Below are 27,259 nucleotides of genomic sequence, written 5' to 3'. Positions count from 1 at the left end.
CCCTCCCGCAGCGGCTCCGTCCCGGCTCTGCACCGTGCGCGGCCGGTCGGGGAGTGCAGGCACCGGCAGCGCAGGCGGTGCGAAGGAGGGAGGGGAAAAGGACTGAACAAACCTACCACACAACAAACCCCAAACCACCAACCCTAATTAATAATAATAATAGAAGGAAGCGCAGCGACTTGCTGCGACCGGCGGAGCGGAGGGCGGTAGGTGCGAGGCGGGCGGCCCCCGGGAGGGCCGGCGGGGCGGCGGGTGGCGGCAGCGGGGCTCGCAGCCCCCCGGGGCGGCCGGGGGTACCGGCGGGTCCGGCGTCGTCGTCGTGTGAAAGTCCCCTTTAAGTTTCCATAGAGAGGCCCTCCGGCTGTCACATGATGGACATGATATAATGAAACAACATCGTGGGGAGGGAAGCACTCGGGGAGCCCGGGGCGGCGGGAGGCGGCGGTGCCCCCCGCCCCGGGCCCGCCCTGCCCCGTGCCTGCACCTGTCTCCGCGCCCGGGAGCGCGGCAGCGCCGGCAGCCCCGCCGGTGGGCTGCGTGTGGCACCCTCCCGCGGGGAGGGCAGGGGGAGGGGAGCCGGCGGAGCGGCCGCTCGGAGGTAAGTTACCGGCGGGACGTGGCCGGGGGCTGCCCGCCCGCCCGGGGGGCGCGGGGTGCCGGCGGGGCAGGCGGTCGCGGCGGTCGCGCCATGTTTGCGCGGCGGCGGAGTGAGGGGGGGGCGCGCGGTGGGGGGGGCCGGGGGCGCCGCGTGTCCCCGCGGAGCGGCGGGCGTGTGCGCGCCCTCCCGCCCTCCATGTCCGCATTCCAGCTCATGTTGCGCAGATAAAATTCAAACTTGAGGTAAACACAAGCGGCGGGGGGAGGGGGGGGGGCGGCTGGGGGGGGGATAGGCGAGGGAGGGAGGCTCGCTCCATCCCGGCTCGCAGCGCCCGCCGCCCGCCCCCGCGCAGCCCACCCGCGGATCCCCCGCACCTGGCCGCCAGCGGCGAGCCCGGCCGGCCGCTTCGCAAGGGGCTGCGGGCGCAGCGCTGCTCCTGTCCCCCCGCTGCGGGGGAGGCAGCGGCGGGCGTGCCCCCCCCCACCCGCACCGCGCACCCCGGGAGGAAACGGCAAGTGGGGGGCACGGTGCGCGGCAGGTGCGCGGGCCGCTGTCGCGACATTGGGGGGAGTTTGCCTCTCGCGACGTGGGGGAAGGAGCCAAGTGACAGCCGAGCTGCGGCGGGGGGGGGGGGAGGGGGGGGGGAAGGACGGGACTGCGCCGTGTTGTTTTCATCGCTGCGTGGGTATCCCGAATCGAGCAGAAATAACAACAATCCCCCCCCCAAATCACCCACCCCCAGCGCCGGCCGGGGGGGCCGGGCCGCATTTCCAAGTGCGTATGGAGAAAACAAGATGCGTCCGCGGGGGGGGGGGGGGGGGGGGCGGGGAGGGCCGGGCCGCGCCGCCGCTCGCCAGCCCGGGTCCGTGACACAGGCGGTGCCGCCGGCAGCGGGTATATTTAGCAGTTCCCCCCCCCCCCCCCCCCAGCCCTCCGCATGCTCCGCGCCCGGTGCGAGCGGGCGAGCGAGCTGAGCGCCGGTTGATGAGGCGGGCCGGCGAGCGGCCGAGGCACGGCCTGCTGCCCCACAGGTGGGTGCCTGAGGAGAGGGAGGCCCGCGGCCAGGCGCCTGCCCTGCGGGGAGCGTTGGAGTGGTCTGCCGCCCCCCACCCGGGAAGGCGGCGGGAGGCTGCTGAGGGGGCGCGGCGAGGCGAGGCGGGTTGGGGGGCCGAGGGGCGGGCGGGGGGGGAAGCGGGGTCCGGGGCAGAGCGGCCGTGCGGGGAGCGGAGTCGGCTGCTGCGGGCGAGGCGCTTCCTGCGTGGCGCAACTCGGGGCTGTTGCGGGAGGGCGGGCGGCCTGCGGAGCTCCGGGTGGGGTGCGTGTGCCCGGGGAAGGGGGGGCGGCCGGCTGCGGAGCCGTGGCTGCTGCGGGCGCGCGGCGGGTGTGAGGGCGCGGGGCGGCGGGGGTGGGGGGTGGGCTTCGGGCGAGCGGCCTCGCTGAGGGCGGGAAGCGCGCGCGACCCCTCGACGCGCGGCAGCGGCCCCCGCCTGGCGCCTCCTCAGCACTGCACCACCGAGGCGGCGGCGGCGGGACCGGCGGCCACGCCCACCGCTCCCGGCAGACCAATGGCCGCGCCGCTGGCGGCCGACCCCCCCCCCCCCCCCCCCCCATCATCTTCCCCCCCGCCCCCCCCCACCTTCCCTCCGCCCGCCTTTGGCAGGGCGCGAGCGCGGCCCGCGCCCGCCCACCCGCCTGTTTGTTATGGTCGGGGCCACGTGCCGCCGGCTCAGCCCGTCACGCGGCCCGGCCTCGCGCCGCCGCCGCCGGGGCACCCGCGGGGCGAGGGCCCGGCCCGGGGCGGGGCTGGCGGGGACCGGGACTGGGGCCGACCTCGGGGGGGGGCCTGAAGGCCTCGGGGCCGCGGCTGCCCGGCTGCCGCCCCCCGGGCCTTGCCTGCCGTGCCGGTGAGGGGAGCGGTGCTCGCGGCCTGCCCCGTGACGCCCCCTGAGGGGCCTCTCCCTGGGCCAGCGGGTCGGGCCCTGGCCGAGCCCTGAGGGCCGATCTGCGGCTGGCTCTAGCCTCCGTAGGGGGAGGCTCCTCTGCCCGGGAGAGAGCTGTGAGAGCTGTTTATGCCCAGCGATACGTGGTTGGGGGTTTTCGTATTTTTTTTTCCTCTGCCATCCCTCCGTGCTGTCCTGCATTAGCCAGGGCAGTAGCTGCGTATCTGCCTAGCCCGGTGGTGGTGTGGCGTGCAGCTTTATGTAGGTAACACAGGGGAACGCTGTGAGGATCGTGTTTAGCTATCAGTCTCCTGAGCCTGGAGCTTTGAGCCTATTTATAGGTAGGTTGGGCAGTCTTCAGCGTGAAGGACTTGAGCTGCGTCCCAGTCTGTGGCAGAGTGAGGCACCTTAAGTGATGGTGTTCTGTTTTCGGCAGGTCGTTGTTTCTGGAAACAGGATTTTACGGAAAGCTCCAGAGTCATGGTTGTTAATAGGCTATATGGAGAAAGACTAGTCAGTTTGGAGTTGAGGAACGTAATGCCATTTTAATGTAACTTCTCGGATAGCAGAGCAAACAGTAAGAGGATACTCGGTTCTAGATTGGTGGCTTTCGGCTTGCAGGCAGTGGACCCTGGCCGTCTGTGAACAGCTTATCTGGGGTCAGTAGGAAGCAACAGAGGAAAGGACATTTGTGTTCTGTAGGCTTACATTCATTATACAGGTACCTGCACCACTAGAGATTCTGGGTCTGACGAGCTGTTAAAAAAAAGGACAAAAAAAAGACTGCTATTCTAGGTCATTAGGATACTTTGGTTTCGAATAAGTAGAGGAGGGGTGAGAAAAAAACCTGTATCTGTTTTGTTGTGTATGTCCCTGTTGTACTGTTCAGAAGTTTAAAATTCAATATCTTTTTAAGAATTACATAACCATTAATAACATCGTGACTCTCAGGAAGCTTTAAAGAGTTAAATAACAGCAGATGAACGAGAACAGGTCAAGAAGAGGAGAGATGGTTTTATAACTAATGGTGAGGACCGTACACGGATATTTAAAACTGCTTTGGAGTTGCACTGGAAAGGATTATTTGTTAGTAGTAGTATTATTTTAACGCCCTATAAAAAGAGGATACAAGGAGGAGGATGGAAATCCATAAGTTAGCAGTTCTGTGCTGGTCTAGTCCAGTAAATGAATCGGGGACAGTTTATGGTGCTTCTTGTGCTTTCACTTCTCTTCCATCCGAACTTTATCAGTACGATTTTGAGCATCTGAAATGATGTGTTTCCAGACCTTGACTGGTGTTGATGAGGAGGGAATATGGCCTTAAGATAGCAAGAATGGTAATGGCTCAGAAACAACTGAGGATCATGGTAGTGGTGAAAGGAGTGGTGTGGTAATAGGCTGTACTTGGCATATGTTGTAGAGAGCTGATGTCCTGCGTTGGTTGCAGGAGTCGTTTGAAACGGTGTTACCTGTGGGAATAGGTTTATTCAACCCAGGTAGTATACTTGATTTGTAAGAGCATATCTGCATATGTTTGCATTTTTTTGGGGGGGGAACCCCCAAACCTACCTTAAAATAGGAAGTTAATAGGGAGCACTTGGTTTGTTAGATATTTGAGAATACCAGGAGGTGCTCTGTAACAGCATGCCAGTGTCTCAGATTATTTATTTTTTTTTGAGCGTACATGGAGTTGCTGGTGGAATTGATGCACCAGGAAATTGCTTTCTCTATTTTTGTTGGTGAAATGCAGTTAACATAAAATGAGCCCTTTGGATCCTGTATCCCATTTCTCTTTAATATAACTAAGATCGTTTATCTTCTTGACAGCTAGAGGAAAAAATACTTCATTTTGTAACTTGGTTCACCTTCTCTTCAATTGCTGTCAGCTCATGACGAGGCACAATGTGTGCTGTACACTGTGTTCTACAGAGCTGTTTTGGTGACGAATACAATGTATATGGAAAAAGTGCTATGAAAAATATTGTGCCAGTTCTCTCCACTTTTTATATAAACAATACCAATTTATCTCTTAAAAGAGGTACTCAGAGTTTCATTTTAGGACCTAATGCCTTGCCTAATTCTGGTGGCAAAAAGGTCGCTATTTTACTCTTCGTAAGTACTTCAAAAGCATCTGAAAAGATTTAAACTAGTGTTCGTATTGGTTTTGCAATAGGAAGTAGTGAAACCTTTTTTTTTTTCTCCCTGTTGTAATAAAAAGGGAAATTTTGAACTTACATTAACAGTGTGTTTGTTTATGCTGCTGTAACCTGTTACAATTAAAATTAAGAGGATCTCTTTAATCCAGGCTAGGTTTTTTCAATTGCTGTAATCGCGTGTTTACTATATTTCTTTTATAATTAAAAATGAAAACATGGAGTTGTGTTTTTTGTCGTCTTGTGTAGTCTGACTAGCTGTAGTTGATTCTGCCATTTTTGCACAGTGTTTTTCCATAAACGTCGTGCTCCTGGAATTATTGGTAGTACCAGAGTATGAGCTTGAAGTGCTGTAACATCAAGGGCTGAGAGTACTTGCAAACATGAACGCTGAACTGCAAAGTTTAAAAAAAATAATCTCCCCAGCAGTTCTTTGAAGCCATTTTTAGAGAGTCAGGATTGAAAATTTTTGTCAGTGACTGGAGATGGAATTAATTGGGCTGCAACTGTTTGTCACGAATTTAAGCATAAACAGGGTTTTCTTTTGGCTTTGCATTTCGTAAAAATGCAGCATAAAATCCGCCATCCTTTCACAGTCCTTCAGGATGCTGTACCTCAGCCAGCAGATAACAGCGTTGTTGTCTAACAGCATGGCTGGAAATCGGAGTTTTTTGTTCTGAGTCTTGCCCTTACCAAGGTCGGAGATCTCATCCTCCCCTACATTCCTGATCTGGGTACTTAACGCTTGCAGAGGGTCCTGATCCATGAATTTTGATGAATTGCCTTGAGCTCTAGGAGGGATGCGTTAAATGTCCCCAGTATCGTGCTGCTTTACAGACCTAAGTTTGGAGATCTCTGAAGGACTGACATCTATATAGCAAAAATATTAATTATGGTAGTAAAGCAGTCAAGTGGAATTTTTTTTATCTAAGTTTCTTAAATAAAAGTAATGTATTTGGCAGGACAATAAAAATGTGATAATTGTCATAATACTCTTGTTTTAAATAGTTTTAATCAATATGGTTTACTTTATGAATTCTGTAGTCTAAATGTGGGAAGTTTTGTGGATGAGGGGAGATGGTACTACTGTCAAATTGGGTTTCACAGTAATCTGAATTTTGGTGTACTATTACTCAGGAATTATTTTTTCATAATTGTTATGTTACGAAGCATTAATAAGGCAGTGCTGATGGTGAGTTGGTGGGGTTTTTTGTACTCTTGCTAGGCTAGAAATTTGTTACTGAAGCATAAACAAAAGAAATTGAGAAACAAATGGTTTAAAGGGCATTTATAACACCATTTGTAAGCCACGGTTTTACAAACACTTCTCTGAATGTCTTGTTTAAGGACTAGGTCTTATTGAAGAACATAAACTGTGCAGTTACGTAGAAAGTAAAGAGTTGGTAAATATATTGTGACTGCTTTAGTATCTTTGGGTGGTTTTTTCCTATATTTCAAATTTTTACTCTGGCAACCAGACCCACGATGTGCTTACGTGTACAGAATGCTGTGCAGTAGTCTCAACAGAAATCTTGTGAAGTTTGTGTGCTGGTAATATTGAGATTTTATTTATTTTTATTTTTTTCCTTTGTGCCATCTTGCAGGTGGTCAGAAGCAGCAGTTAGTTGCCTGGGTGGGAAGACAGGGAGAGTGGAATGGGGAGAGGGAAACCTGGGTAAGCATTGTGCTGGGCTATTACAAAGTTTAGATATTTCTGCCCTCTTCTTTGCATACAGGAACATACTGATTTGCCTGTATGCTACACCAAAATGTAGCAATTTGAATACAACTACTGTCCTGCTGAGCCTTAAGGAAGGATTAGGTTTTTGGTAGTGTTTATGAGCTCGGGTTGAACTTCGTCTGTGTTGGGAGAAGTTCTGTGGACAGAGTTTGGATCTCTGGAAATATCCCTTGAATCGGGGCTAATTTTTTCATCTGTGTTTTCATCTGGTATAATTTTGGTAGCACATAAATTTCCAGAAAATGAAATATTTTTTTTATTATTCATGTAGTAACATTATGTATGAAATACCCAGAAGATGTGCTATTTTGAGTAATACCTATATTATCTTCTGGTTCCTGAATTTTAGCATAACTGTAGTAGCTACTGTTGGAGCTTCTGCCAAAATATGAGTTGTAAAATGAAGGCAGATACTGGCTTCATAAATTAACAGCATGCAGAGGAAATCAAATGGAATCGAACTGATGTTCGAATTTCAGCCTATTTGGAAAGTAAGCAAGCGTTTGCTGGGTTTTACCTGTATTACTGTTTATATCAGCGAAGCGCGGTGTCTCCCAGCGGCCGGGTGCAGGGTGGCGGGTGGTGGCTCACCCAGGAGAGCACCTTGCTCGGGTCACTGGGACTTGGGACATCTCCTGCCGCCCAGCTGCGGTGCGAGCAGCTGTGCAGTCCCCGGGGAGGGAGAAGCCGCATCTAGCCACCGTGTTTACTTTGAGCAGGAGGAGAAACAGGACGTTCCCGGCTGTTGTCTGGATGTGTTTTGTAAACTGCAAGCGCTGGGAAGGCTTTTAACAAGGTGTAGTTTCGCTGTATCGCCGTGAGTTCTACCGTTTGGCATTTCTAGTGTCGTGTTGTTTCCCCCCCGCCCCCTTCGCCCCCTTTTTTTTTTTTTTTTTAGCACAACTTCAGACGTTAATTTGTTGACGTTTGTATATTGCTGTGTCATCTGTAGTTCTTGGGAGGTGTTTATATTCTGATTTCTGCGGCTTGACAGCCGTGCCCCGGGGTGCTGGAGCAATCCGGATTCTGTTTACCCTGTTGAGAACAGGATTCCAAACCTATGAAAAGCGATAGGTTTGGGGGCTTTTTTGTTGGGTGTTCCCCCCCCTACCCCCGTGTGTGTGGTTTTGTTTGGTTTTGGGTTTGCCTCCGCTCGGTGCGGCCGCGGGGGAGGGCTGCGGGCCCGGAGCGCAGCGGCCCGCCCCGCGGGGGGGGGGGGGGCGCGGTGCCGCGGGGCGGGGGGGGGCGGTGCTGGGATGGCGGCGTCGCGCCTGGGGCGCCGCGGGGCTGCCGTCGCCCCCTGCCGGCCGAGAGCGGCAGCGCAGCGCTGTGCGCGGCCGCCGCAGCGCCCAGCAGCAACCTGCGGGCGCTGGGACGGAGCTCCCTGCCTCGCTTGGCTCCCTTCGGCTTCCTTCTGAGCCCAAGCTCAAAGATACCGTCTTTCTTCTAGAGCTGTAGCAGCGTTCCCTTTTCAAGCCAGATCGTCCCATTCTTCCTCCTCTTATCTGTGTCCGTGGGCATCTGTCTGTGAAGCCTGTGGTTCTGTGTATAAACAGAAAGCCGAATGGTGCATCCAGCATTGTGGGATCTGCTGCTTCCCCAAAGAGTATTGTCCTGGAACCACAACTCATTCTGGTAGCTTTGGCAGAGAATTGTGCACCCTTACCATAAAAAAAGGAAGTAAAATGGCTTTAATCTTTAGATTGTTAGCCCTGTTGGATTTTGGTAATCCAGAGATGCCCATAAAACAATATTGACCTAGAAATCAGTAATTTAAATGTGAAAGACACTTCAAATGTGAATAATGTTCACACAACATGGAACAGGAGTGAGGTCGGACCAACTTAATACATGTGGTTTCACTAACACCAAATGTATCTCCTGTTTCAATAAGCAAATAGCGTAGCACAACTGTTTGGTGTTTTTGTTTTGGGTTTGGTGGGGTTTTTTTGTTGTTGGTTTTTTTTCTTGGGGGTGTGTGTGTGTTTGTTTTTTGTGGCTTAGGGAAATGCTGCTGCCTTGGTTTTAAAGAAACTGCAGTTTTCATCTATTACTGATGTTGAGGATAAAGGGAGTTAACAAGGGCAGAGTTCAGCTATACTCTGCAGTGGGAGTTCAGGGGGAACCTCTGTTCTCCCAGTTCTTCTTGTAATGAAATTGTTGACGTTTGTGAGGAAATCCTTACCGAATATTGGAGAGAAAAAAAGTCAGTGGTAGTGACCAGGAAAAAGTAACCATGACTTGTGAATTAACATGTTACTGAGTAAAGCTGAATTACTCAGAAGCAGTATTACTTCAGTAATGAATGAGTGATATCTATAAGCAGTAATAATTTGTAATGGAGACCAAAGTCACATAATACAGAGGGGGAAAACACTGGTAGACATGTTTGATAGGTTAACCCAGGCTCCTAGCATTGTGATGGGAAAGAAGCATCTTTTTAGTGTGCTCTTTCAATTACAGAAGGATGGAAAAAAAATTCTCAATGGGGCAGCCTGGATGGCAGGTTGTAGTCCTACACTTCTGCAAGCAAATGTGCAGTATGATTGATTCCTGCAACAGTTCCCAGGCTCTAAATTGAAACCCTCATTGCTTCTCTCCAAAGGTGGTTCTACTGTCAGGTTTCACTTGATTTTTTTTTTTTTTTAGAAAGCTGGTTCTCGGTTTTAGCGCAGGTGTAGTTGACACCCAGCTTACATTAATTTATTGTACAAATACTGTCCTTCAGCACAAATGCCTCTTTCTCTCACTTGTGTTTTGCACATGCTGCATCTGCAGCTAGCAGTTACGTTCATTTATAGCCCTTATTTTGTTCTAGAGCAGCAGTTCTTTGCTTCATCGTGCCCTTCCCCCTTTTCAGCATGTATTGCATGCCCCTGTAGTTTAAAGACCACTGGTTTGAAAAACAAGCTCTTCTTTCCTGTAAAGCAAACTTCATGTGCCTGTGGGTGAAGTTACTTTTTCAGAAGGTTTATGTAAGATTACCTGATCCAGTAATTAGGAGAATAAATATTATAAATACAGTTTGTCCTGTCTAATGTTATCCTGGTCATAGTCTCTGTAGGATATACCTGGTTGTATTTTTCCTTTCTGTTGATGTTTTTCTTTGAAACTACAGATACTCCTGTTATCATGAACAGGTTTGATTCTGTTCCAGATGCTATTGGTTGATAAAGTAGTAATGGGTCTTCTGGCAGCTTCTTCCAAGATCAGTTACCGTGAAAAAACTGTATTTACCCAAAGTATATGAGATGTGCTTTGAAGAACAGGCTTGTGATGTGCATATGATTCCTAATAGACAAGGACTGTAATTTATTTTTTTCTTATTCTGGTACTTAAGAAAAATCTTCCTGGCTAGGTTGAAACTGGAAGTCGGCTCTGAGACTTTCAGATGCAGTCTCTTTGGTGGCTATGTCAACATTAATTATTGTATATCTCTAATGTTACCATATAAACCTCCATTTCTTTTGGCCTACAAAGTTTGTGTTGGGTAAACTATACTCAGCTTATTTAATTTTCATACTTGTGTAAGTCTTTGCAAAGCCCTTAACCATTGTTATTAACTGTTCATTGTTCTCTTTAGTAGTGTGGGCAGAAATGCTTAAAGTTTTTGAAAGACCTTGCAGTGATTCTTCCTCACTTCAGGATATTTCCATTCATCCCATTTTTGAGAATGTTCCTTTATGGTTGTGCCTGCCATCGGTATCCGTACTAGGTTTTACTTTCAGTCTGCTGCTGCCTTGAGGGAAATAAAAATTGGGGTGAAAAGTCCATCCTGTTCCTGCAGGTGACATTCATGATTTCTGTTTTCTTCAGTTGTTTTTCTGCCTTTTCCTGCAGGAAAAGGCAGGAGACATTGTCTGTTTGCTGAATGCCAGGTTATCTTTGTGGTTTGGTGGTCCTAGAAATGTAAAACAAGAATCTACAAGAGAGTAGATGTACAAGCAAGGGAGGGCAGCAATAGGTAGATCCTCTTCATCCACTCTGTCCTTGCTGTGAGTGGTGGGCCTTACGTGGCATCCTGTTCTGTCAGTATTACAGCCCTGAGTTGTGGTCAGACTCTATTGCAACATGCATTTTCTGCTCTTCCTGCCCCTCGCTGCCACCAGATCTCCAAAGCATGAAGATGGGTGCAGAATACATCTTGCACTTTTGGTAGTGCCTAAGATAATTCTCACATGGATTGCAGCTGTATGGCTCATAGCTTGAACGTATCGTGAGTGAGGAGTGGGATAGTCATACCTGTTTTTTTTCTGTAGACCAGGGCCTCTGAGTAAGTGACTTCACATGTTGTGGTTGTAGGCTGTGTGTTTCCCTGGTATCTCCACTGTGTGTACTAGATAGATGGAGGTTCTCAGGATACTTACTTTTAAGACAGTGCCTCCTGGAGAGGTGACTTCGGAATCCATTTTTTCCTGCTACCGTTATTTTAGTTTAAAATGGATGAAGGCTATAAAATGTCTGGTTTTCAGCTAGTGGCTATTCAGCTGACCCCTCTACCTCTACATTCTGTGCCTCTCAAGGGTTCTGTTAAATAATATTTACATTAATAGTACTATGTACTGCTGAGTCCCTCCTGTGGTTTATAAGAGCTTAAGTATGGCATTATGTTAACCAGCTTCACTGGTAGCTCAGGATTAGAGTTGTTTGTATTTGCAATTTTGCTGCTAAGTTCTTCATCTCTGGTGAGTGTTATAAATAACAGAGGCTGGGACTGCAGCGAAGGAGTCTTCTAATAACCTGGGCAACAGGGACTGTCATTCCCTGGCTCTACAGGAGAAGGGGCTAGCTCCAGCTGCCTTGAGATACATCCGCAGCCAACTTCCCTGGCTGGGGTATAGGGTGCATGTGCATCAGCGTCACCAGCAAAGAGGGCACAGCAGAGGAGGCAGCAAGGAAGCAGAGTGCTGCATGTGGGCAGTAGTTCCCGAAAAAAGACTGAAAGCATAGAAGCACAGAAGCCTGGACTAGATAAGATTAAAAATCAGGGGCTGTGAAAAAGAGACAGGTGACCAACAGAGAGAGACCAAAACGGCCAAGGTTCTAGTTTCCTCTGTACATAAAAATCAAATTTGAACAATTCATAGAACTCTCCTAGATTTCATCTAGTTATTAGTAATGGTCCTGGTACGTATTCTTCCTTGCTAACTTAAGAGGCCTATTGATTGAATTTTATAAGCTCTTTGTTATATTACCTCCTCCTTGGGTGGGGAATGTAGCAGTGACCCACACAGGAAGGTGTGCCTTCCCATACTCAGCTACGCCACCAGACAGCAGTATCTGAGGCTCTCACCTTTGCTAGCCCATTTTCCTACATGTTGAATTTCTACTTGGATCTTCCACAACCCGAGTGACTGGGCATGCTTCCTGTTTTATCTGCTAATTGCCCTTTCTTACCAGCACTGGTGGTTGATCTGCTCATGTAAATAGAGAAGGGTCGGTGCTTCTTTTTGAAAGAACCATTCAATTGTTAGAGGAATTAGCTTCAGAGATCCCAAGCACCTGAAGTGCTGGGGCAGAAGTTCATTCAGGAATAAAGCAGGGATCTTAAATTTAGATTTCATGGTAAGATATGGCATTGTGCTACTACTAGATTAATGTTTTGGCCCAGGATAATGCTGGCTTTTGAAGAGCTTATCTTCAAATGTTTAAAAATCTGTTCTTGTGTTTTACCATAAACTGATGTGGTCCAGCAGTCATCTGGCTCACATAACTGGAAATATTTTGTTTTTCTTTTTACATGACTCATTACCATGCATTTGTAACTATGGTTATTTTCTCTTAAAGGATTTGTTCAGCCCTTTAATTATCATGATTTGGGGTATTCAGGTTTGACTTAATACCAATGTAGAAATTCCTCCAGGACTGCTAGCTACTAAATAAATCCTTTAGGCTGTATGCCCATAAAATTACCAGGCATCTTAATACTTCTGCATTAATCTAGATTAGGACTTCAGTGAGGTTACATCGCCCTACTGCATGTGTGAATCTTAAAACTTATTTTAGGTGTCAGTGTTGATTACAGTGTGTTTGGAGTTCAGCTGCTAGAGGTGCTCTGACTTGCTCAGTAGCAGTGGTGTGTACTTGGAGTGATGAAGTAACAAGTGAACTGCCATAGCAAATGTTACTGATAATTCAGACTTGAAAAAGTCATAAAGAAACATTCCTCATGCATGCTTTTCCTCATAAGGTATTCCATTAATAGGTAGTGATAATTTCTCTTCTTGCATTATTAAGTATGTTCTTCTGTTTTCTGTGAGACATTTCTTTACAATCAGAAAACTAGAGTTAGCTGTTTAGGAGAAGGTGTAACATCCTTTCTGAAGGATGGTGCTACAGTTGTCTATTGTTTTATTGCTGAAGGGGTCATTTCAGATAGCAGAATTTTTCAGTTGGGTCAGTTCATTATTTCTTCAGTATTTGATAATTCTTCTTTATTTCATGGTCTAAGGTATTTACTGCTGATGGTGTTTGTGATACTACTGCAGAATTTATTAGTTTTTTTATCTATTACAGTAGAATACTACTGATAACTTTAAGGAAAAATATGGAACTGGGAATGGCTTCCTGGGTTTCTCAGTCTTCGTCACTTGGTACACGAAGCCTGATGTTGTATAATTGCTATGTAATTTGTCCTTAATCTTAAGGACAGGTTGTTATACTTAGGAGAGAAGAAAGATTGTAACTGTCAGAGCATCCAGAGTCTAGAAAGTCTTTGAATTGCCAGCCTGACATTTTGAAGGGCTATTTCATACACACTTTTAAAAATTATAATTGCAAGCTCTTCCTTACGCAGTTCTCTTTGCTTATGTTTATTCCTCTCTAGTACTTTTATGACCAGGAATTATATCACTCGGTATTCTTTCAGTCAAGTAAGCAAACAAAACTTCTAGTCTATGTTCATAGTATTGATTTTTCCATTCTTCTGATCATCCTAAGCTGTGCTTGCTCTGCAGACTCTGCTTAGGTCTGAGCTGGATTTGCACCTTAGTTTGCCTGCTGCCCACACTGTTAAAACAGCATGGGACACTGTGTCCCTTAGCATCTCTTAATAGCCTCCAGAACATCTGAAGTCTGTGGTGAGTTAGCTTGCTGTGCTGTGCTTTGATGTGGGGTGCAGTTGGAATCATTCATCAAAGCAGAAACATGGTTTAAGAAACTATTCTTAATCATCTTGCTGTTGTTAGCTACTTCTCCGCAGCTGAGACTGCATGAAATGACTGCTTGAATTGTCGTCCATTTCCTGCCTCAGAAACTTCATGGTCCTGCCTTTCATTTTGGAACTGGTGCTGTTGTCTGATTTCCCAGCTGAGACTAGTGTGGAGGCTGAGGTGCTTCTTCTCTTTGCTTCGTTCAGCTGGCTCCTGCAGTTGAACAGTTTAACATAAACCACTGGTGGAGCAGAGAATAACAAAGCAGGAGCTCATGCAGGCAGGCATCCATCGTTGCTGGGAGGCAGCACGAACAAGCTTTGTCTCCATTTATACCCGTGCTCCTCTTCTGCTCTTTTCTACTCATGGTCTAGAGTGAATCCTTTGACTGCTGTCACTGGTCTTGCCTGAGAGGTCACAATTCTTGGTCTATGATCACTGCTACTGGTCAGACTATGTACTTATTTCTTTTTTCTTCCTTGCCCCCCCTGCCCCCCCCCCCTTTTTTTTTTTTAAACTTACGGTGAAGTGGACCAGGTCTGTGCACTCTGGCTACTGAACTCTCAGTTGAAAGGTAGAAGTTGCAATCTGTTGCCATTTCTGCTACCTGAAAGCACCTTTCTTCTCATACTCAAGTCTGAATCCATCATTCTTAAACAAGGCATGCGCAATAATTGGATGAATTTTCCAGGCAGCTGTAAATTGAGGTCACAGTTGCTTTATTTCACTGGTATGTCACTCTGACCCATGGCCATTTTGTGATGGGCTAGGCTTTTTCTTCCTTCATAGTTAAGGAGCCATTTACCTGGTGGCAATATGTATTATACTCAGGTATGTGACTGTACATCTTCTGCTGTTGAAATTCACCCCACTTCTATTCAAGACTATGAGGTTATCTAGTTCTTTATGAACAGTGTCCCGGTTCTCCTTTCCTAACTCCTTTTTATCAAAAGCTGTCAACAAAAGCCAGGATTACTAATGAAAAAAAACCCACCAAAACTAATCCCCAAACCTAACTGATAACTTGATAATTCTAAGCATCTATACCTTTATCCATCAACAAAGATCAGGAATAGTTACTTGTGGAGGTCTTGGTGCAGTTCATGTATTGAAAAAAGTTGGATTTTTGTGTGTTCTCTTTTACTGATGTTTAAAACACATCCCAGAATATATTGGTGGATTTAAAAAGCTGATGGTGAGGTCCAGTTCTTCCTGAAGGCATTTCAGTTGACTCAGAGGTAGTCAACTTGGTAAAGTAAACCAGACAGAACCTGCAGATAGGAGCAGAGTAAGAGGTGGGAGTTCCTTTCAATCAGTGCTGTAAGAGCAGATATAAGAGTGGTTAGACCTTTGTATTAGCTGGGTAGAAATAGTGAGGGCTTCAGATGCAAATGTTTGGATAAGTACATTACAGAAGAAACAATACAAAGAAAGGAGAAAGGACTGAGTCTGCTTTAGAAGATGGGAAGATAAACAAAACCTACAAGCCACATTAAGCTGTGTCAAACAGTGATTAATAAATATCACAAGATTCTTCAGTCATTTGGATAAAAAAACAGCATGGGGAAGCAGAGCTGTCATTGCAGGTGATAGAATGTTGACATTTGGTTCAGTCTTTTCTAGGGATGTGGGGAAAAAGCAGGATGATGAATGGATATGATGGTTTAGAAACTGAGGCAAATGACGCTAAAGCACTGAAGTCCAGGTGAACTGATAAGCTCTAAAAGAGACTTGAGTTGATACATGCTCTTAGTATGGCTTCAGTAGACTTCTGAAATTTTAGGAGAGAGTGAGACACTTGAGTACATGAAAAAGAAAATGAAATACAGTTAGTTTATCAAAAATAAATTATGCTGGAGTAACCTGACACCTTCTCTGTTGAAAAGTACGTATTTCTTGGTCTTTTGTAAGGTGCTTGGTAGGAAGCACCTATTTCCATACATGGAAAATCTTATAAACCACATCTTTCTTGTATAGCTTAAACAAGAACAGTTGTAATGCTGGTGATCAGATGAAGAAGTAGTAGTGACAAGAGGTTTTGGAAATGGAAGGAAAAAGGTGGGGACAGTGGTTAGAGAATACAGGGTTTTTTTTGGTGATTGGCTTAGATATGAGGGGTGAGTAATCATCTGCCTGTTAGGGTTCACACAATAGACTTAAGATTAAAAATATATATATTTAAAAAAACAACCAAAAACAATTATTGAAGGGTTATGACACTGAAGATGTGCTACTCCAAGCAGTGAAAGACCATTACAAGTGTTGCATTGATGTGTATTTTAAACCTGTAAAAACCCTATTCCTTTTGTCTGCAGTTTGACTTTCATAATTAGGAAGCATTGAGTTAATTGTTAACGTGAATGCTAAAAGAAAGTGGGAGCAAGAAATACTGCTCTCTTTCATTTTGTAATTGTGTGGTATTTATAAGAAGCTGTGAGGTCATTGGCTTCCGGTATGAGCCACTTCCTGAAAACCTTGCTCTACATGGTAAATCTAAAAATGTCTTTCTTCGAAAAACTCAGCTGTTTGTTGTTTTCTCTTCTCTTGCTTCTGTCCACCTTTTGTTTCTACTCCAGAACTTGCGTACCACCGCAGAATAGTGGTATGTTGTGATGGAGGGTGACGCTACAGAGGGCACAAGCTGTGTTGGAGAAGGTACAGCAGAGAAGTACAGTTCACAACCAAGTGCAGGCAGTGGTAGCATGGAAACAGCTTAAACACGCAGCCTGACATGTAGGAAGTATTGACAATCTAAAGCTGTAGTAAATTGTGAGTGATACATTGGCAAGTGATCGAGTTGTTTAAGATGAGGTAAAACCAGCATCAGCAGAACTATTTTGTGTTCTTATGTTCCTGTTGAGTTCCAAGTATGTAAAAGGCAATTAGTTTCTTGTAGAAATGGTTAATTTTTTTTTTTAAGTTCTTGTACTGTCAGCAGCTTCTAAACTTGTAGGTTGTAGAAGTAGCCATCAGATTTTCTAAGACATCAAGGTTTTGGCAGTAGAAAGAAGTAAGCCTATTTGTGTGTGTGAATGAAGAAACTAACAGCCCATAGTTCATTATTAATTTGATGAACATAGAACATACATTTGATTGTGTAACATTTACATTTATAATGTAAAAGAGATTATTTAAACTCAGCTGTGTTCTTTAAAATGTGGATATATAATTGTAATAGAGCAATATAAATTAATTCAACTGTGGCAGGTCAGTGTGCATGGGAACTGGGAAAGATGAAGAGCATGTCTGACAGAAAAATTAGAATTCTGAGGTAGTTTAAAAGTGTTGTGTCTGTTTCGCGTGTTTGGGTTTGGGTTTTTTGGTTTTGTTTGGGTTTTTTGTAACTAAGTTGGACAAACTCAAATAACTAAAAAATGTATGTATGTTTTTTTAAGTAAGTGTAATCCAGAAATGTATGGATAACATTTTTGGGTTGAGTTTTTTGAGTGGCTTTTGGTTGTTTGTTTATTGGGTTTTTTCCTTGTAATTTCTTTGTATTAATTGAATAAAGTACTAGTTAGGGCTAATATCTAGGCTAGCAGAGTAAAAGCTAACTAGAACAGCTTTGTAAAGGAATATTTTGATTTATAAATTACAGAAGTTTTGCAGTATATGAAGATACAGAGCTGCTGTGAAAATGGGTGTTAGAACATCATGTGCCAGTTTGAAGATAAACATGAATATTTGGCATTAATAATAACACACTTTGAAATTAATTAGTATATTTGATTTGACTGTGGAAGATATATTAAAGCTTGCTAGACTTCACAGAAGGAATAACAATGGGAAATTCTTAAAAACAGTTCTTAAATTTGCAAGCAGTTTTATAATAATGTGGTTTTAGCCAGTCAGCATGCTGTTTCGTAAGAGCTTTAAACTCTGTCTCCAGAAAAACATGCTGCCTGTCAACCTGGCAACATTCCTATAAATTTCCATGGCAATTTTATTGGTAATTAGCATTTGTCAATAGCTTGTCGTCTATTATAACCTTTCTGTGTCTCAGACTTCTCTTGCCCATACAGCAATTGGTTTGCAAATTTCTAAAATTACAATTCAGACCTCAGCTTACTGGCTTTTATCATGTTGGTATGAAGAATACAGTTTTTAAACTTACTGGAGATGCCTGTGTTCACTGTTCTGTTGATACAGGTTTTTTATGTCCTTGTTTTCTAGTCCAAGTTTCAAACTTGTAACTGTGGAACACACATCCTCATCAGTGTGCTATTACTTTTGGTGTTTATTATTTAAAAAATTGTCTTTATGAGTCTGAAAAAAAGCTCAAACTATGTCCTAAAGTTGCTGTGAGTGTGCATTTGTTTGGGATCAGGCTCAAACTTTATGGTAGCAGGTTCAGCTCATGTGCCTTAATAGGAGCTGTACCAGTATTATGTACCTGTACCAGGTACTGTAACACAGGTGCTGTGTTGTCATGGCTGCCGCAGTGTGATTTTATTTTAGCTACGTGTGCTTTGATCTGTTAGTTTTGAAGTTATACTAACTGATAAAAGGACCACTTTACAGCACTTGCAGCTTTGGGACTTCAAGGGGAAAAAACCCTAAACCTGATAGCAGTTTTTGCTCTAATGCTTTACTTCCTGATGTTCACAGTACATGTTTGAGGATCTTGAGATAATTGGTTAAATCAAACACTGTGCTTCTCGTGTCTGAGCCTCTTCTAGTGCCATGGCAAGCTACCTAAACATTATATGTGTAATGACAGCTCTGTGTGTATTTCCTTCTAGCACAGGTTTTGAGGAGAATACAGTATGGCAATAGGAATTGTAGGTACTCATTCAGACAGTACTTAGTGCTGGAAAGTTGTACGGTGATTGTCAGATTTGAGGTCTGGATGGACTTTCAGCTCAGTTTGGTAGAGCCCTTGATTTTTACATTCCTGTGTAGCTTGGTATCGTTGGTAAACTGAGGTGAAATAGCAATACTTAACTGCATCAGTTTTCACCAGTTGTCTGGTACATGGTCTAGTCACCTTACAGGTGTGTGTGTGGGAAATAATCAGGAAAAGCTCTTCTGAAGGAGCGTGAAGATTAACTACAATAATGTGTGATAGAAAAGGATTTAGATGAAGTTACCTAAAGCCTTTGGACTACAGAATTGTAGTACAGCTGCGCTGTAGAAGTGGACTTGGGGTTGAAGTTCATGATTCTTGGGTATTTATCACATAGAAAGAACATTGTGTTTATTCATATTTAAAGAATCTCATCTTTGGGTGAAACTTTGGCGCACACACTGGAAAATTGTGTTGGAATCTCTTAGTTTTCTACGTTGCCTAAAAACGTAAACCTTGAAGTGCTTTGCAAAAGGCTATTTAGCCTTTTTGTGCTCTTCTGAAATGTTATGTTGCTTGCTTGGTTTTACATTTAGTGTACGATAGTTACTGGCCATCTTTACATCTTCATTATATTCCCAACTGTTTACCTAGTGTTGAGCTTGTGGAGATTTTAGTTAGGTGGGTAAAGATGAGCAATCTATGGTTTGACAGCTGCAATTTCCCTAAGTAAAAGTAAAATGAAGTAAATAAAGAGTTAAATGAAGAACAGGAGCTCTGAACAGCATATCGCTGCAGTTTCAGATAGTTATCACTAGGAGGACACATAGACCATGATATTAAGGAACTAATTGTTTACCTTTTCATATTAACTGGTGTGGTACTGGAAAATTACGTGTTGAAAGGTTGCCATATAATAATGTGTTAATTAAGATGTTTTATTTTACTTGAAATTAAAAGGATTTGTGTAATGGACTAAAAATGAGTATGATAACATTTGGAAATCTCATGGTGATTACTTTGTCGGTGAATCAGAAGAATGCATGTTCTCAAGGGCGTATACCAGCCAGTAATCGATGACATGCAGGTAGAAGTGATTTTTTTAAATAACTTATTTTACAATTTTGTATTGCAGGAGTTCCTTTCTCCTTTTTCTGAAATGTTTATGGTGGCTTCTGCTGGTCAGGACACTATGTAAGATGGATCACTGGCTGGCATTTGATATGGTATTTGCTGCCACCATCATTTATGTTTAATCTGTTTGTGATCTTCTACAGTGTTTGAAAATAGTTTTTCTTTTAGTTGTCTATAAGTGTTTACTCTAGGTTCTGATATACAGTTATGTATCGGGTTGAGTAATATGGAAATTTGTCTAATTGATCTAAATAGTTTGTAGACTGCCCATGTTGCTGAGGCAAGCTGTTACCTAATAAAGATTTCAGAATCTGACTTTCTGTATAGAATCATTATTGATATCACACATGCAGACAAAGATAACTGAAGCATATGCTTTAAATAAAATGACACGAGAAAATGAAAAATGGTTTGAAATTTAAAGTTAGTGAAGGATGCATGAAAATAACACCAGATGGAGAGAAAGAGAAACTTAAGACCTAGATTATTAATAAGTATAATATGTTACTGTTGTATAGAATAGAATCTTAACAGGCTTCCAGTGTGTAAAATGCATTGCAACTTCTCTTAAGAGTTTCTGTGTTGCATAGAAGTGAAAATGCATTATCTGACTCTTCCAGAGTAATGTTCCCTGAGACTACCAAAAAAAGAGTATAACACAGTATGAAGTGATTTTTGGAAACTTAGTAATGGTTTTGCCCTGGTAGAACTGGGGAAGATTGAATTATTTTTTTTCATTAAGACATTTGTGAAATTAATATGGTTTTACATCTCTAGGTTCATAAATTTCTTTCACTGGGAGACATTTTCCTCAATGTTGAAGCTTGTTTGTGGAGTTTCATTTTGTTAGACTGAACAACAAACCACTGAACATCCCTTTGATAAAACTTGTGGTCTGGAATGGTTGCATAGTTGTTTTATTGAAATTTCTATGATTGAACACAGTTGTTCATTTTCCCCCTCATTAGCTGTGTCTAATACAGTTTAATTTTTCACACATTTGCTGGTGCTTACTGTGTTGCTTTTATCCTTACAGCAAAACCTGATTTTTAATTTTCTTGCAGATTATAGTTCCTGTCCATCCATTTGTATTCACTCAGCTCAGTCCTTTATTGTTACTTTTCATGGGAATCGACCTCTGCTTTATAACAAAAACTTGGGTGTTCTGCATGAGGCCCTTAATTGAAAAATGAGGACCCAGTCTGGTTCCAGACTCTGGCAATTGAGTATCTGCGCTGACTCGGTGGACAAGACCAAGCATTCTGCAGATCTTGGGCTTTAGCCCCCTGGATCATTTAATTGTTCGTAATTTGAGTTGAATTGCAAGTTTGTCAAGGCAACCTTTTTTTTCTGAAATGTTACTGCTAGGGATTTGGTAGAGATTTTCTGTATTTTTGCAGAAGTCTGGAGTAGGACCTGACTCAGCAAAGTAATTAAAGTTCTTTTTTTTTCTTTCCTTTTTTTTTTTTTACTACTTAAATTCAATGACTGAGGCTTCTCAGTCTGTCTTTATGACTTTTTTTTTAAAGACCTAGTTAATTGCTAATCCTAAAACTTGCCTAGAAATAACTTCAATTGTTCTTTGAAGTAGAGCAGAAACACTATATAATACTACTTGTTGCATTAGTAGAGGTCTGTACTGTTTTTGTAAACAATCTAGTTAAAATTTTGGAAAGTTTGAGCATAGAAAGGAAAGGTGAGACCCCCTGTTATTACCTGGAGAAGAGACTATGATCCTTTTTACTTCAATGGGGAACAATGAGCATGAGACTGTAACACTTCATGTTAATTGTGGAATGTTCAGTGGTGGGGGTTTTTGTTGTGGTCTTTTTGGGGACACCCCTCCCCTCCCCCCCCAAGTTGGATGAAATGCTGTGTACCGAGGAGTTGACTGACAGAATGAGACAAGCTGCTGTCAGGATGAATAAATGCTGAAGTACAGCTCTTGTTCATACTATAGAATGTTTGGTGGCACTGTCAGAATATTAAAACAGAGAGTAATTACAGTATCAGAATATTTGCAGTGCTCTTAAAAGGAAGTACAGTGGTGGTAGTGAAGTAAGTTTTTGATTATTTAGACCCCTTAAATTAGAAGATTGCTTGCTACATTGTAATGAATTATACAAATTTATTTGATTAGGTTTTTGTTTTACAATGTAGAAATTTTTAACCTTTGACTAAAAGTCCTTCGGAAGTCATTCAAGGTGTCACATTAAGATAACGTTTTGGTAACTCTCAAATTCTGAATCAGATCAATACTGAGATCTTGTGGGTAAAATCTGATTAAATAATGTCATAAATTCAGTTGTGAGGCTCACAGATTGACAGCTGGTACAGGCTTAGAAGAATGATAGGGCAGAGGAAGATGTGGGAAGGCAGGAGGTTAAAGCAGGCAACCATCTGATGGGCAGACACTTTGCAAGGCAGCAGTACAGATGGCAGTACTACTGTAAGTATTAGTATTTGTAGTGTAGCACATTAGCAGACTGTATGCATTTACCACTAGGAGTGTAGTCATATGTGAAATTCTAACTTTCGCAACATTTAGACTCCATTACAACAGATTTGCTAGACTTGCATTTTGCAGCCTATGAAGTGTTACAAAGAGCAAATGAAGTATGAAGCAGCCTTCTTCCTTCAGCTTCAGAGTCATATAACAGGAACTGGAGAAAAGGATTCTTGGTTGAAACGAGGCATGGGCTAAGGAAGTTTAGATGTGCTGCAACAGAAGGTTGTTATATATCAGCTTTTCTCAGCTGGTTGCCAAAACTGAAATGCTTCTCCAAAGTAGTTGCAGGTTTACTTCCTGAATATGCTGAGGACGAAACATCTGTTCTTCTCTAGTCAGGAAACAAACAAAAACCCAAACCACCAAACCCCCCAAACAAACCAAAAAGTGGCAGGCTTTCTTTGTCTCCATTAACATAAGGATTTTTATGCTATCATTTCAGTGAGTAATCAGTTAGATTTGGTACTTGTTTGCCTAGATGTAGAACTACAGAATTCTTACCTGCACTGATGGAAAACACTGACTTTGCAGCAGTGTGTTGCTGAAGTCAGCGTCATTGATGTGGGTAAAGGGGAGCAGAATCGGATCGCGATATTGTAGAGTGGTGTGGGGTTGATGCAGCTTCTCTCCTACGGCCCATTTCTGCTAGTACAACGCTAAAAGAAACTAGTTCTGCGTAATTCTAACAGAATTTCTAAGACAGTCTTCATCTATCTCTTTTAAAGGCTCTAAGGATAAAGCAGAAATCCTACAATTTCTTTTTACAGTCACAACAGACACTTAATTCAAGGGTTATTTCAGCTATTTTCCAGAATTAAATCTCTCTTCATATTGCTGTACTCAGTAGTTGATGACTTTTTTCCCCTTTTACTTTACCTTAAAGCCTTTTTTGTCCTTTCTGTCTGCTTTACTCTTTTTTACATAAAAAAAAGGTTTTTGTTGCTAAATGGATTTTCTGTTTTTGTGCTGCAAATGGTAGCAGCATTGGGATAATGAAAGAGCTTGGGAATGACAGCTGTATGTTGAGGTGTTGTCAATGTTGGAATGTAATCTTCTGCTTTGACCAAAAATGTTTGTTACACAAACATGACAGACACACATGGAAATTGCTTTCCTGTTGTAAGTCACGTAAATAGTTGTGAGAGCTGAAGTGAAGAAGTTACTGTTCTGCCCTAGGACACAAGCTTTAGCTGATTCAGTCTGACGTTCAATTTTAAGAGATTCAGGGTACAGAAATCACACAGAGCCCCTTGGGTTACAGAGGAGTATTTTTTTATGCTTAGTTTTTAAATGTCTTACAGGAAGCAGACGCTGTAGACCAGTGTGGTTGGCTTATTGAAGATGCAAGGTAATTGAACCAACATGGGATTAAAGGCAGCTTTCCTGTGTAGTCATGTGACCTGTTTTAACAGTTTTAAGCAAACAGTGGAAAAGTACGTGAGTGTGTCTGTAGACTTTTGGCAGCTGGTATCTCCAGAAGCCATTTCCAGGGCCTTCATTTGTTTCTGTTAATTTGCATTAGCTGGTATCAGTTTCTTGACTTTGATAACAGTCTTGACATCTTCCTTAATTTTAAATTGAAATGGAGAGTGGTAGAAGAGTGGGAGAATGAAGGAATATTCATCCCTGTATATTGTGAATAGAATGGAATTATAGAATCATTGAGGTTGGGAAAGACCTTTAAGATCGTGGAGTCCAACTGTTAATATAGAATGCTTGTGTAGAAAGAAATAGAATACTTTTATGTTTAGAAATGGGTCTGGAGTCTGCTCAGTACATGAAGGTTGGTCAGATGTGTCTTCCAACAGAAACAGAGCAAATTGATGTACAGAGGGAGTTTTCAAACCCCATTTATTATGGGTTGTCCTGGAGCTGTTGGCCACTAAGGGTGAAGTTTGCACAGCTTGCTTCTAAGCACAGGACTGATAAGTTCTAATGGAATTATGTCTCCATATTTCAAAAGATGTCTTGAAATTTCTTGGAAGAGGAAGTTGACTGACATAAATTACCCAAACAGGAAAGGAAGGATGTTATTCCAGGTATTGTTCAGGGTATTTTTTAATTCTGCAGAATACTTGAGAAGCAGTTGAATCATTAACAGGAGTGACAAGCTAGGAAGTTTTGAAGGGAGTACAGGGCTCAGACTTGATAGTGCATACTTAAAAAGTCAAACCCTTTGCTGATACCAGATCAAAGTCAGTGAAGTGCATGTTAAAACAGCACAGGAGCTTTTCTGTATCTTCATGTTTTAAATACTCAGTAATACATAATTTTCACATTTGTTTGGTTAAGAAAACTTTGGAGTTGATTTATGTTTGGGTTCTTTTTTACTAAAGCATTGCTCTGGCTGGGGATTTTTGGGTTGTTTCATTTGTGTGTTTTTTTTAACTGAATGCTGGTAGAGTATTTGGAAATTGATCATAAGTAGTAAAAATATTTACAAGAGTAGTATTAGGTGTGTTAATCTTGTCATGTGGGTAATGCTGTAGTCTTAATTATAAGAAGAAAAATCTAAAAAGGTCAAAATGATCTGAGCAGGTAAAATTTTGGACTAATCTAGAATATAATTCCCTATTTTTAAATATGTGCCTTTAAAATTCCAGAGTGCTTTAGGCTGACCTTCCCCAGCCACCCACCTATACTGTAGTGTGAGAGGTCACAGACAGCTTGGGTTTGAACCCCTGCCATACTGTTACACTGTCCGTACAGTTTCGCTGGTGATTGGTCACTGAGCTGTCATGCAGGTAAAGATTAAATGAGGCAAACTGCTGTATCTCACGCATAAGAGAAATTGTACTTTTCTACCTGTGTTTCATTAGTTCTAAGGTTCTTGCCTGTCTATTGTTTCCTGGTTAGGTATAAAAGACTCAGCAGTTTCAGAAAATAAAATCACATGTGATGGCTCATTTATCTTATGGTATTACAAAATACCATCTTTTCAACAGAGGGAGGTTGTGGTCAGACTAGGAGGGCAGAATGTCTTTGTTCTCGGCGTCAGTTCCTTGGCTGACGACCATGGGGTCATTGTGTCTTTAATTAATATTCTGGGCCTGCGTATAGTAATTTTGATACCAGAAGCACAAATCAAATCTTCCTTTTGCCAAGGTTTTCATTTTTTGGACAGGAATGTAGCCTTCAGAGTGCCTTGAAAACTTCCCAGGAGAAGACTTGAGTTGCTGTTGAGATGAATAGCAGTACAGGCAAATGACTGAGCAGGTCATTGTAGACTCTTTACTGTCAGTGGAGGGCTACCTTAAGAAGTTCAGGGTGTGATTCCTCATTTTTCTCATGGAGAGACTGGATTTAGTGACATGAATCATGCTAAAGGCTCCGGTATTTTAACTAGTTCTCCTTTACCTGCAATGTGGGTACCTAGACAGCTAATTTAATGTGGACACCTGTGTTATAGAAGTCAAATGAGGTAAATGTCAATCCCAGTATTGTGTGATTTGATTACTTTGTTTTGTAAGAAATCTGGTGGAAATCTGTAGAGCCCAGGGGTTTTGTCTTCCAAAATGAAATTGGTATATGCCAAAAATAGGCTTTTGCAGCCAGAGTGGAGACTGCACTTATCTCTGCCCCCCTGCCTTGATCTAGAATCTATCTTCCTTTGTATGAATTGAGCAGTTACAGGGGAATGTGCTAAGCTAGAATAAAATCGGTCTGTACTGTTAAACTCTACATAATGGCACAGTGCTACCTTGGTCACTCTGCCATTAAAATTCCAAAGATAATCTTGTTGAGTTTTATTCTGTTCTTGCAGTCAAACTCTGCAATGCAGTTGACGGCTAGTCTTAAAATAATCTTACAGATTGATTAAAGAGATGCTGAATTACAGCGCTGTGTTCTGATGTTCCCAAATGACTTGGCCACTTGAAAATGTCACCTGCTCTTGAAATAATAGGGGGGAAAAGTTGAGTCATAGTGGTGAAATTAGTGTATGTCTAAACTTTTCAATAAAATCCCTTTAAGTGCCCTGCTGAAATGATTAAGTAGGATCTTTCCCACTTAGTGCTTGCACCTAGATGTGAATGTTAGAACAGAACAGAATAATTTCAGTTGGAAGAACAGTCTCGTCCAACTGCATGACCATTTCAGGCTGACCAAAGGTTAAAGCATGTTAAGGGCATTGTCCAAATGACTTTTAAACACTGGCAGGATTGGGGCACGACCACCTCTCTAGAAAGCCTGTTGCAGTGTTTGATCACTCTCTCGGTAAAGAAATGCTTTCTGATGTTCACTCTAAACCTCCCCTGGCGCAGCTTTGAACCATTTACTTGTGTCTTATCACTGTATACCAGGGAGAAGAGCTCAGCGCCTCCCACTTCACGTCCCCTCCTCGGGAAGCTGTAGACAGCAATGCAGTCACCCCTCAGCCTCCTTTTTCTCCAAACTAGACAAACACAGAGTCCTTAGCTGCTCCTCATAGGACATGCCTTCCAGCCCTTTCACCAGCTTTGCCCTCCTCTGGCTGCATTCAAGGACCTTCACCTCCTTGTGAAGTTGTGGGCCCCAGACCTGCGCACAGTACTCAAGGTGAGACCTGAACACAGTGGGATAATCCCCACTTTTGAGAGGCTGGTTACGCTGTGTGTGATGCGCTGCAGGATGTGGTTCACCCTCACTGTTGACTCATACTGAGCCTGCTGTCAGCCAGCACCCCCACATCCCTTTATGCAGGGCTGCTCTCCAGCCATTCCTCTCCCAGTTTGTACTTGGGCCTGGTGTTACTCTGTCTCACGTAGAGAATCCAGTGTTTGGTCATGTTAAATTTCATCCTGTTAATCATAGCCCGGTTCTCCAGTCTATCTAGATCCCTCTGCAAGGCCTCCTGTCCCTCAAGAGAGTCAACAGCACCTCGCAGTTTGTATTATCAGCGAACATGCTAACAGTGTGTTCAACTCCTGCATTGAGATAGTTGATAAATTTAAGGGAACACAACTGGCTGTAGGATCGAGCCCTGGGGAACACCACTGGTGACTAGTTGCCAGCCAGATGTAGCCCCATTTCACCATAACCCTTTGAGCTCTGCCCTTCAGCCAGTTCTTTGTCCAGTGCTCCCTTAACCCACTTGTCCCACCGTTGGACAGCTGGTCCAGAAGGATGCTGTAAGAGACAGCCTAAAATCCAGAAAAACTACATCTACCACTTGCCATTCATCCAGTGGCTGGGGACCTTATCATAGAAGGAGATCAGATTAGTTAAACGGGACATTCTTTTGCTGAGCCTGTGTTGGCTGAGCTTGGT

The 27,259-nt window shown here is 43.5% G+C and overlaps 1 long non-coding RNA gene across 5 annotated transcripts in view; it reads left to right on the top strand.

Annotated features, from left to right (window-relative positions):
• The first annotated feature begins 1,440 nt into the window (after positions 1-1,440).
• Positions 1,441-27,259, top strand: part of LOC130149981 (uncharacterized) — a 130,575-nt gene continuing 104,756 nt past the window's right edge. For 2 of the 5 annotated variants that reach the window (XR_008822078.1, XR_008822077.1), the window contains exon 1: positions 1,445-1,629. This is a non-coding gene — a long non-coding RNA (uncharacterized LOC130149981). Of the gene's footprint in view, positions 1,630-27,259 lie in introns of all 5 variants that reach the window. The other 3 variants (XR_008822079.1, XR_008822075.1, XR_008822076.1) reach the window with 3 other exon arrangements.

Source organism: Falco biarmicus, chromosome 5 (assembly GCF_023638135.1).
Source record: "Falco biarmicus isolate bFalBia1 chromosome 5, bFalBia1.pri, whole genome shotgun sequence".
NCBI classification, from domain to species: Eukaryota; Metazoa; Chordata; class Aves; order Falconiformes; family Falconidae; genus Falco; species Falco biarmicus.
Note: the sequence above shows the minus strand (reverse complement) of the source record. Positions and strands in the feature narration are given on the sequence as shown.